Below are 10,168 nucleotides of genomic sequence, written 5' to 3'. Positions count from 1 at the left end.
GTTTCATCATTAGATGCTACAGTCCTCCAACAATGGATGTCATATGAATCTTTACCACTTCCTCTGTAATAGGAGTAGTATTTTTCCTCGACTCACCTGTGTCCCCGCACATTGACTCTGTTCCGGTACCTCCTGTATATAGCCTCCACATTGACTCTGTTCCGGTACCTCCTGTATATAGCCTCCACATTGACTCTGTACCGGTAATCCTGTATATAGCCTCCACATTGACTCTGTTCCGGTACCTCCTGTATATAGCCTCCACATTGACTCTGTACCGGTACCTCCTGTATATAGCCTCCACATTGACTCTGTTCCGGTACCTCCTGTATATAGCCTCCACATTGACTCTGTACCGGTACCTCCTGTATATAGCCTCCACATTGACTCTGTACCGGTACCTCCTGTATATAGCCTCCACATTGACTCTGTTACCGGTACCTCCTGTATATAGCCTCCACATTGACTCTGTTCCGGTACCTCCTGTATATAGCCTCCACATAGACTCTGTTCCAGTACCTCCTGTAGCCTCCACATTGACTCTGTTCCGGTACCTCCTGTATATAGCCCTCCACATTGACTCTGTACCGGTAATACCTCCACATTGACTGCTGTTCCGGTACCTCCTGTATATAGCCTCCACATTGACTATGTTCCGGTACCTCCTGTATATAGCCTCCACATTGACTCTGTCCTGGTACCTCCTGTATATAGCCTCCACATTGACTCTGTACTGGTACCTCCTGTATATAGCCTCCACATTGACTCTGTACCAGTAATCCTCTATATAGCCTCCACATTGACTCTGTACTGGTACCTCCTGTATATAGCCTCCACATTGACTCTGTACTGGTACCTCCTGTATATAGCCTCCACATTGACTATGACCTCCTGTATATAGCCTCCACATTGACTATGTACTGGTACCTCCTGTATATAGCCTCCACATTGACTCTGTACTGGTACCTCCTGTATATAGCCTCCACATTGACTCTGTACTGGTACCTCCTGTATATAGCCTCCACATTGACTCTGTACTGGTACCTCCTGTATATAGCCTCCACATTGACTCTGTACCGGTACCTCCTGTATATAGCCTCCACATTGACTCTGTACCGGTACCTCCTGTATATAGCCTCCACATTGACTCTGTACCGGTACCTCCTGTATATAGCCTCCACATTGACTCTGTACTGGTACCTCCTGTATATAGCCTCCACATTGACTCTGTACTGGTAATACCTTGTATACAGCCTCGCTACTGTTATTTTACTGCTGCTCTTTAACATAAATTATTTGTATTTTATACATAACACTTATTTTTCTTAAAACTGCATTGTTGGTTAATTAAGGGCTTGTAAGTAAATATTTCACTGTAAGCATTTCACTTGTATTTTGATTTCATTCATACATTTCTTACATTAATTTATTAATATAGAAAATATAAATATTGAAAATATAAATGTTTCGATTTTTTATATATATTGTTGAATATAATATACTTTAAGGGTATATTAGTTCCAGGATCTCTGCCAGTGTTAAAGTTATGGGCAATTTAATACAGAGAAATTAGCATAGTAGGACATGTAACTTAAGGTTACCTAACATAACCCCTGTTCTATGATATTATAAGCCTCGTTAGGGGCGGAGTCTAGGTAGATCCAATCAAACAATCTGTCACGCAACAGCTAATAGCAGATGACTCCACTTCCTATATAGGGCCATAGTCTCTCCCGTCTTCTCATCTAAGTACGTTTGTCTTCCATGTGTGAAAGGTAACCTAGTCAACTACCAACTACCATAGAGCTCATATACTTTCACCTGGTGAATATCATAGAATCAGGGTTCTGTTAGTTAACCTGGTGAATATCATAGAATCAGGGTTCTGTTAGGTAACCTGTGAATATCATAGAATCAGGGTTCTGTTAGGTAACCTGGTGAATATCATAGAATCATTGTTGTGTTAGGTAACCTGGTGAATATAATAGAATCAGGGTTCTGTTCGGTAACCTGGTGAATATTATAGAATCAGGGTTCTGTTAGGTAACCTGGTGAATATCATAGAATCAGGGTTCTGTTAGGTAACCTGGTGAATATCATAGAACCAGGGTTCTGTTAGGTAACCTGGTGAATATCATAGAATCAGGGTTCTGTTAGGTAACCTAGAACCTGTTAGGTAACCTGGTGAGGGTTCTGTTAGGTAACCTGGTGAATATCATAGAACCAGGGTTCTGTTAGGTAACCTGGTGAATATCATAGAATCAGGGTTCTGTTAGGTAACCTGGTGAATATCATAGAATCAGGGTTCTGTTAGGTAACCTGGTGAATATCATAGAATCAGGGTTCTGTTAGGTAACCTGGTGAATATCATAGAACCAGGGTTCTGTTAGGTAACCTGGTGAATATCATAGAATCAGGGTTCTGTTCAGTAACCTGGTGAATATTATAGAATCAGGGTTCTGTTAGGTAACCTGGTGAATATCATAGAATCAGGGTTCTGTTAGGTAACCTGGTGAATATCATAGAATCAGGGTTCTGTTAGGTAACCTGGTGAATATCATAGAATCAGGGTTCTGTTAGGTAACCTGGTGAATATCATAGAATCAGGGTTCTGTTAGGTAACCTTCCGTTCTATTTCAATGACTTGTTAGTCTCTCACTTTGGGGATATAGTCAACAACCATAGAGCTCATATACTCTCTGATGCCAAGTCTAGACAGGATCATCCCTCAGAGGTCCCCACTCTACTCACCGTAGGTACACTTCAACTCTGAGAGACGGAATCTAACTGACATAACGGCCCTTAGCATCATCTCCATCGCACGTTCAACATGGGCACTCTTCACACAGAACAGCTTCACTGACGTGATTGTCTCATGGAGGCCTTTGTAAAGCTCCTGTGCATCGCTGACATAACGGCCCTCAGCCACCAACCTGTCTGCCGTTCTCTTCAACGTTCATGATGTGGACTTAGTGGTCAAGTTCCTCAGTGCTCCGTTCCTCTCCTTGCTTCTTTTATATGCTGTTCTCCACTGTTTACACTTCTGATGCTGGTCTCTCTCATTTAAGAAATCACTGATCTTTTCTTTTTCCCCCTGAATCAACATTCCTTTTCCATCTCTCTCTCAAGGTACTGTTCCCTTTTTACTGGGTCAGCATTGTGACGTGCTAGACACTGCCTTTGTCGTTCTGCTGCTGATGTGGGTGCCATCATTCCCTAGATGTTTCAATGGAATAACGTTAAATCAAAGATTCTTATAATATACACATGTATACACTATAATCAGAGTAATTTAGGATCCAGAGCAACTTAAAGGAACAACTGAAGAGCCTTGACCAACTCTCCTACCACCAGGCTACCTGCCTTAAAATATATATTCTGTTCACATGGAACACATTACAGCATCTTCTGTAGGTCTTCCAGGTCTTCTGGTCAGACTCCGGAGACGGGCACATCGTGCACCACTCCCCAGCATTCTTCTTGCCAATGTCCAGTCTCTTGACAACAAGGTTGATGAAATCCGAGCAAGGGTAGCATTCCAGAGGGACATCAGAGACTGTAACGTTCTCTGCTTCACGGAAACATGGCTCACTGGAGAGACGCAATCCGAAGCGGTGCAGCCAGCGGGTTTCTCCACGCATCGCGCGGACAGAAACAAACATCTCTCTGGTAAGAAGACGGGCGGGGGCGTATGCCTTATGGCCAACGTGACATGGTGTGATGAAGGAAACATACAGGAACTCAAATCCTTCTGTTCACCTGATTTAGAATTCCTCACAATCAAATGTAGACCGCATTATCTACCAAGAGAATTCTCTTCGATTATAATCACAGCTGTATATATCCCCCAAGCAGACACATCGATGGCTCTGAACGAACTTTATTTAACTCTCTGCAAACTGGAAACGATTTATCCGGAGGCTGCATTCATTGTAGCTGGGGATTTTAACAAGGCTAATCTGAAAACAAGACTCCTAAATTTTATCAGCATATTGATTGCGCAACCAGGGGTGGAAAGACCCTGGATCATTGTTACTGCTAACTTCCGCGACGCATATAAGGCCCTGCCCCGCCCCCCTTTCGGAAAAGCTGACCACGACTCCATTTTGTTGATCCCTGCCTACAGACAGAAACTAAAACAAGAGGCTCCCACGCTGAGGTCTGTCCAACGCTGGTCCGACCAAGCTGACTCCACACTCCAAGACTGCTTCCACCACGTGGACTGGGAGATGTTTCGTACAGGCCCAGACAACAACATTGACGAATACGCTGATACGGTGTGCGAGTTCATTAGAACGTGCGTTGAAGATGTCGTTCCCATAGCAACGATTAAAACATTCCCTAACCAGAAACCGTGGATTGATGGCAGCATTCGTGTGAAACTGAAGGCACGAACCACTGCTTTTAATCAGGGCAAGGTGTCTGGTAACATGACTGAATACAAACAGTGCAGCTATTCCCTCCGCAAGGCTATCAAACAAGCTAAGCGCCAGTACAGAGACAAAGTAGAATCTCAATTCAACGGCTCAGACACAAGAGGTATGTGGCAGGGTCTACAGTCAATCACGGACTACAGGAAGAAACCCAGCCCAGTCACGGACCAGGATGTCTTGCTCCCAGGCAGACTAAATAACTTTTTTGCCCGCTTTGAGGACAATACAGTGCCACTGACACGGCCTGCAACGGAATCATGCGGTCTCTCCTTCACTGCAGCCGAAGTGAGTAAGACATTTAAACGTGTTAACCCTCGCAAGGCTGCAGGCCCAGACGGCATCCCCAGCCGCGCCCTCAGAGCATGCGCAGACCAGCTGGCCGGTGTGTTTACGGACATATTCAACCAATCCCTATACCAGTCTGCTGTTCCCACATGCTTCAAGAGGGCCACCATTGTTCCTGTTCCCAAGAAAGCTAAGGTAACTGAGCTAAACGACTACCGCCCCGTAGCACTCACATCCGTCATCATGAAGTGCTTTGAGAGACTAGTCAAGGACCATATCACCTCCACCCTACCTGACACCCTTGACCCACTCCAATTTGCTTACCGCCCAAATAGGTCCACAGACGATGCAATCTCAACCACACTGCACACTGCCCTAACCCATCTGGACAAGAGGAATACCTATGTGAGAATGCTGTTCATCGACTACAGCTTCGGCATTCAACACCATAGTACCCTCCAAATCATCAAGCTCGAGACCCTGGGTCTCGACCCCGCCCTGTGCAACTGGGTACTGGACTTCCTGACGGGCCGCCCCAGGTGGTGAGGGTAGGCAACAACATCTCCTCCCCGCTGATCCTCAACACTGGGGCCCCACAAGGGTGCGTTCTGAGCCCCCCTCCTGTACTCCCTGTTCACCCACGACTCGTGGCCATGCACGCCTCAACTCAATCATCAAGTTTGCGGACGACACAACAGTGGTAGGCTTGATCACCAACAACGACGAGACGGCCTACAGGGAGGAGGTGAGGGCCCTCGGAGTGTGGTGTCAGGAAAATAACCTCACACTCAACGTCAACAAAACTAAGGAGATGATTGTGGACTTCAGGAAACAGCAGAGGGAACACCCCCATCCACATCGATGGAACAGTAGTGGAGAGGGTAGCAAGTTTTAAGTTCCTCGGCATACACATCACAGACAAACTGAATTGGTCCACTCACACAGACAGCATCGTGAGGAAGGCGCAGCAGCGCCTCTTCAACCTCAGGAGGCTGAAGAAATTCGGCTTGTCACCAAAAGCACTCACAAACTTCTACAGATGCACAATCGAGAGCATCCTGGCGGGCTGTATCACCGCCTGGTATGGCAACTGCACCGCCCTCAACCGTAAGGCTCTCTCAGAGGGTAGTGAGGTCTGCACAACATCACCGGGGGCAAACTACCTGCCCTCCAGGACACCTTTCACCACCCGATGCTACAGGAAGGCCATAAAGATCATCAAGGACATCAACCACCCGAGCCACTGCCTGTTCACCCCGCTGTCATCCAGAAGGCGAGGTCAGTACAGGTGCATCAAAGCTGGGACCGAGAGACTGAAAACAGCTTCTATCTCAAGGCCATCAGACTGTTAAACAGCCACCACTAACATTGAGTGGCTACTGCCAACACACTGTCAATGACACTGACTCTACTCCAGCCACTTTAATCATGGGAATTGATGGGAAATTATGTAAATATATCACTAGCCACTTTAAACAATGCTACCTTATATAATGTTACTTACCCTACATTGTTCATCTCATATGCATACGTTGATACTGTACTCTATATCATCGACTGCATCCTTATGTAATACATGTATCACTAGCCACTTTAACTATGCCACTTGGTTTACATACTTATCTCATATGTATATACTGTACTCGATATCATCTACTGTATCTTGCCTATGCTGCTCTGTACCATCACTCATTCATATATCCTTATGTACATATTCTTTATCCCCTTACACTGTGTATAAGACAGTAGTTTTTTTTGGAATTGTTAGTTAGATTACTTGGAATTACTGCACTGTCGGAACTAGAAGCACAAGCATTTCGCTACACTCGCATTAACATCTGCTAACCATGTGTATGTGACAAATAAAATTTGATTTGATTTGATTTGATTTGATTTGAGCATGTTTTATAAGTGAATATAAACAATATATAATGTATAATGTATTCAATTATTAATTTGTTTAGATGCAATACTAAATAAAAGTAAATAACTCAACCCTGTCACAGGTTTACAACCCGTTACATGTAGACTGAGGGACAGAGCTAAATGGTGTGATTTTAATCAATAATCAGGCATTTATTTGATAAAAATACTTTCTCAACAAAATAACACAAATGTATGTTTGCATTCAATTATGTGCACATTTTAACATTCATTTCCCAAGTAAAAATGAATTGAAACGCCTGGGGGACATATAAAAAAATATATGATTTTGTAACAATAAAGTTTAAATTAATTCTATATTTATTTCAATTCATTATACTGGACATTTCAATTTATATACAAAATCAGTCAGTGGGACTGAAATATTACCAGAGCTCAAGAATGACCCAAATACTGTTAGAATAGAAATGGTTTTCTCTGTCTGTTATTTTTTCACATCTAAATGTGGCCATACAACTCCCTTAAAGTGAAGGTAGCTAAATGTAACCACATGTAACATATGGATCTGCATTAGTATAGCATCACAAGTCCCAATGCAAAGTTACACCTCTCTTTTCTATTTTTCCAGGACATAAAACCCATCAGAATTCCAAAGAATGCCGAAGTCATGTCAGAATTGTTTTTTTTACAGGCTGTGAAGTAATATGGAGGACCCGGCTAGCCAGCCTATCCCCTACAATGTCAACTCTGACAGAAATATCTTCAAATAGATCACTTCAAATTAAACCAAATCGTGTGCACTCATGACTAGTGGTTGTCTGTCATAGTTGAAGTGTACCTATGATGAAAATGACAGGCCTCTCTCATCTTTTTAAGTGGGAGAACTTGCACAATTGGTGGCTGACTAAATACTTTTTTGCCCCACTGTATATATATTTATACACAGTGGGGAGAACAAGTATATGATACACTGTCGATTTTGCAGGTTTTCCTACTTACAAAGCATGTAAAAAGCATGTAGAAAAGTATGTAGAAAAGCATGTAGGGGTCTGTCATTTTTATCATAGGTACACTTCAACTGTGAGAGACGGAATCTAAAACAAAAATCCAGAAAATCACATTGTATGATTTTGTGAGAACACCCCTCACATTTTTGTAAATATTTAAGTATATCTTTTCATGTGACAACACTGAATAAATTACACTTTGCTACAATGTAAAGTAGTGAGTGTACAGCTTGTATAACAGTGTAAATTTGCTGTCCCCTCAAAATAACTCAACACACAGCCATTCATGTCTAAACCGCTGGCAACAAAAGTGAGTACACCCCTAAGTGAAAATGTCCAAATTGGGCCCAAAGTGTCAATATTTTGTGTGGCCACCATCATTTTCCAGCATGGAGTACACGTCCTGGTAATCCGTCTGGCCCTGCATTGTGATCGGAGGACCCATGCCAAACCTTTTCAGTCTCCTGAGGGGGAATAGGTTTTGTCGTGCCCTCTTTATATAGCCAAATTATTTTTCACCCAGGAAGCTCGGATAAACAGTGGTTGTTGTGCACTGCTGCCACTACCAGGCCTGGAGTCCTGTGTTAGCGAGCTGTGTTAGCGAGCTGTGTTAGCGGCCCTTGCAGAGCAAGGGGAACCACTACTTCAAGGTCTCAGAGCAAGTGACGTTGTAGTAAAACGCCAAATGGATCTACCTCCTGGTCCTCTTCCCCTGTCTTACCCACCAAGGGTAGAGACAGAGATGACCTCGCCTACTGAAATACCGGATTGGGCAAAACCACCAGAAGACGATTCAAGCCAACCAACTATTGAACCTGACTGGTGTCAGGAAGAATCACCCTCTGCCTCAAGTGACACCTCTGAATGGGAACAGCTGATAGACTCATTGCTGATAGAGTAAGGGCACTGTCATAACCAGAGGCCCATATGCACTGTAAGAAAAGTATTTCCTGTTGTAAGATATGTCATCACCCTCTCTGCTCTGGGGGATTGGGAGGAGCAGCGGATCGGGTGCAGAGAATCAAAAGGTATATAAAGAGACATTTGCCATTACTTTGGCGCTGACTTCTTGAATTCTGAATTCATTTAGACAACCATTTGACTTCGGGTAAATTGACACCTGACTCAAATTACTTAAAAGATTCTAACTTGTTGGATCTGAGAAGTGACTCTCCGATATACCGTTTGATATACCAGTTGTTTTGTCGCTTTGCGCCAGGCGCGTGGGTGCTGATGCAAATATATCCAGAAGAGTTCTCCGGAACCTCTCGATTGAGCTCAGCATCTCGACCTTGTTGCGGGCCACTGACACTGCGGTAGTTCAACGGGGTTGAGAGCCACTCTAGACCTTAAGGTTATCCCTTGCTTCTCTTATGGATGTCTGAATTGACCCTGTGATTTTGCGCCAGGCGCGTGGGTGTTGATGCAAATATATCCAGAAGTGTTCTCCGGAACCTCTCGATTGAGCTCAGCATCTCGACCTCGTTGCGGACACAGACTTTTTGATATTCCATTTGGGGCAGGGAATCACCAGCGGGTTCTCCCATCCAGTCCAAACTTGAATCTCTCAGTTTAGTAAAGCACCGACTCCAATTCAACCTCTCAGCCAGTAGAGGGGAGTCGCTACCTATCTAAATTCTTAACAGAACTCTGACCGATTGAAACTCTGCTCCTGATCTCGTGGGTCTCCTCGTCATCTCTCAAAGGTAATTAAATAACTATTATAAGTATTTAATATAGAGATAAGTGTTATCATTGTACCAGGCATTCTATAAGAGCATTAAGTCAATTGCATGTTTTTGATTAACGCTGTGTGTGACCGAGTAACAAATTGTGTATTTTGAAGTGTGTTTGATTGTAAAAGACAAAAAACAGAGTGTTTTCAAAAATAAACGGTAGTCTAATTGTGTCTCGAGTAAAAGGTTCTCTCAAAGACACTTAACGGCACGGGAGATAACAACTCTGACACTCCCCGCTACCGGGACTCTGGAAACGGGTATCAATGCTCTATGACAGAATGAGTTACCATTAAAAGACAAGGAGGAAGGTGTGTCCAGTAGTGATTCATTTAATTGTCTTATCGATCTATCTAAGTTTTATATTCCAAGCGATACATAGCCGACGGGCAGAATAGTGAGACTAAGTTGACTAAAGGTCTTCACACTTTAAACTAGATACATCACAGAGGGGAAACACTCAACCACAGGGAAATCATATAGAGACTGGTAGGACTAGTGCTTAATAACAACTCATGGACCAATTAGTGGTGAAACAAAGAGTCTAGAGGATAAAGGTGGGGTTCACACATCCCAGCTAGAGCTAGACCGTTGAGAGTGACAAGGCAAAAGACCTCTCTACGCGGACAACGCTTCGATATAGAAAGAGAGGCAGGGCTACGCGAGCGGTCCTGGTTATACCGAGATAACCTGAAGTATCTATAGTGCCCTGTCCAATCCAGGGAACGGGACGCTAACCACCTCTAGCACCCCGCTGCCGGCCAAGGGGCGGGGCTGAAGGTTTCGTATCGCGACAACGTCACCAAATGAAATGCTATTTAGC

Source organism: Oncorhynchus tshawytscha, unplaced genomic scaffold (genome assembly GCF_018296145.1).
Source record: "Oncorhynchus tshawytscha isolate Ot180627B unplaced genomic scaffold, Otsh_v2.0 Un_contig_17208_pilon_pilon, whole genome shotgun sequence".
In the NCBI taxonomy this organism is placed as follows: Eukaryota; Metazoa; Chordata; class Actinopteri; order Salmoniformes; family Salmonidae; genus Oncorhynchus; species Oncorhynchus tshawytscha.
The sequence above is the reverse complement of the archived record's forward strand: the minus strand, read 5'-3'. Positions refer to the sequence as shown.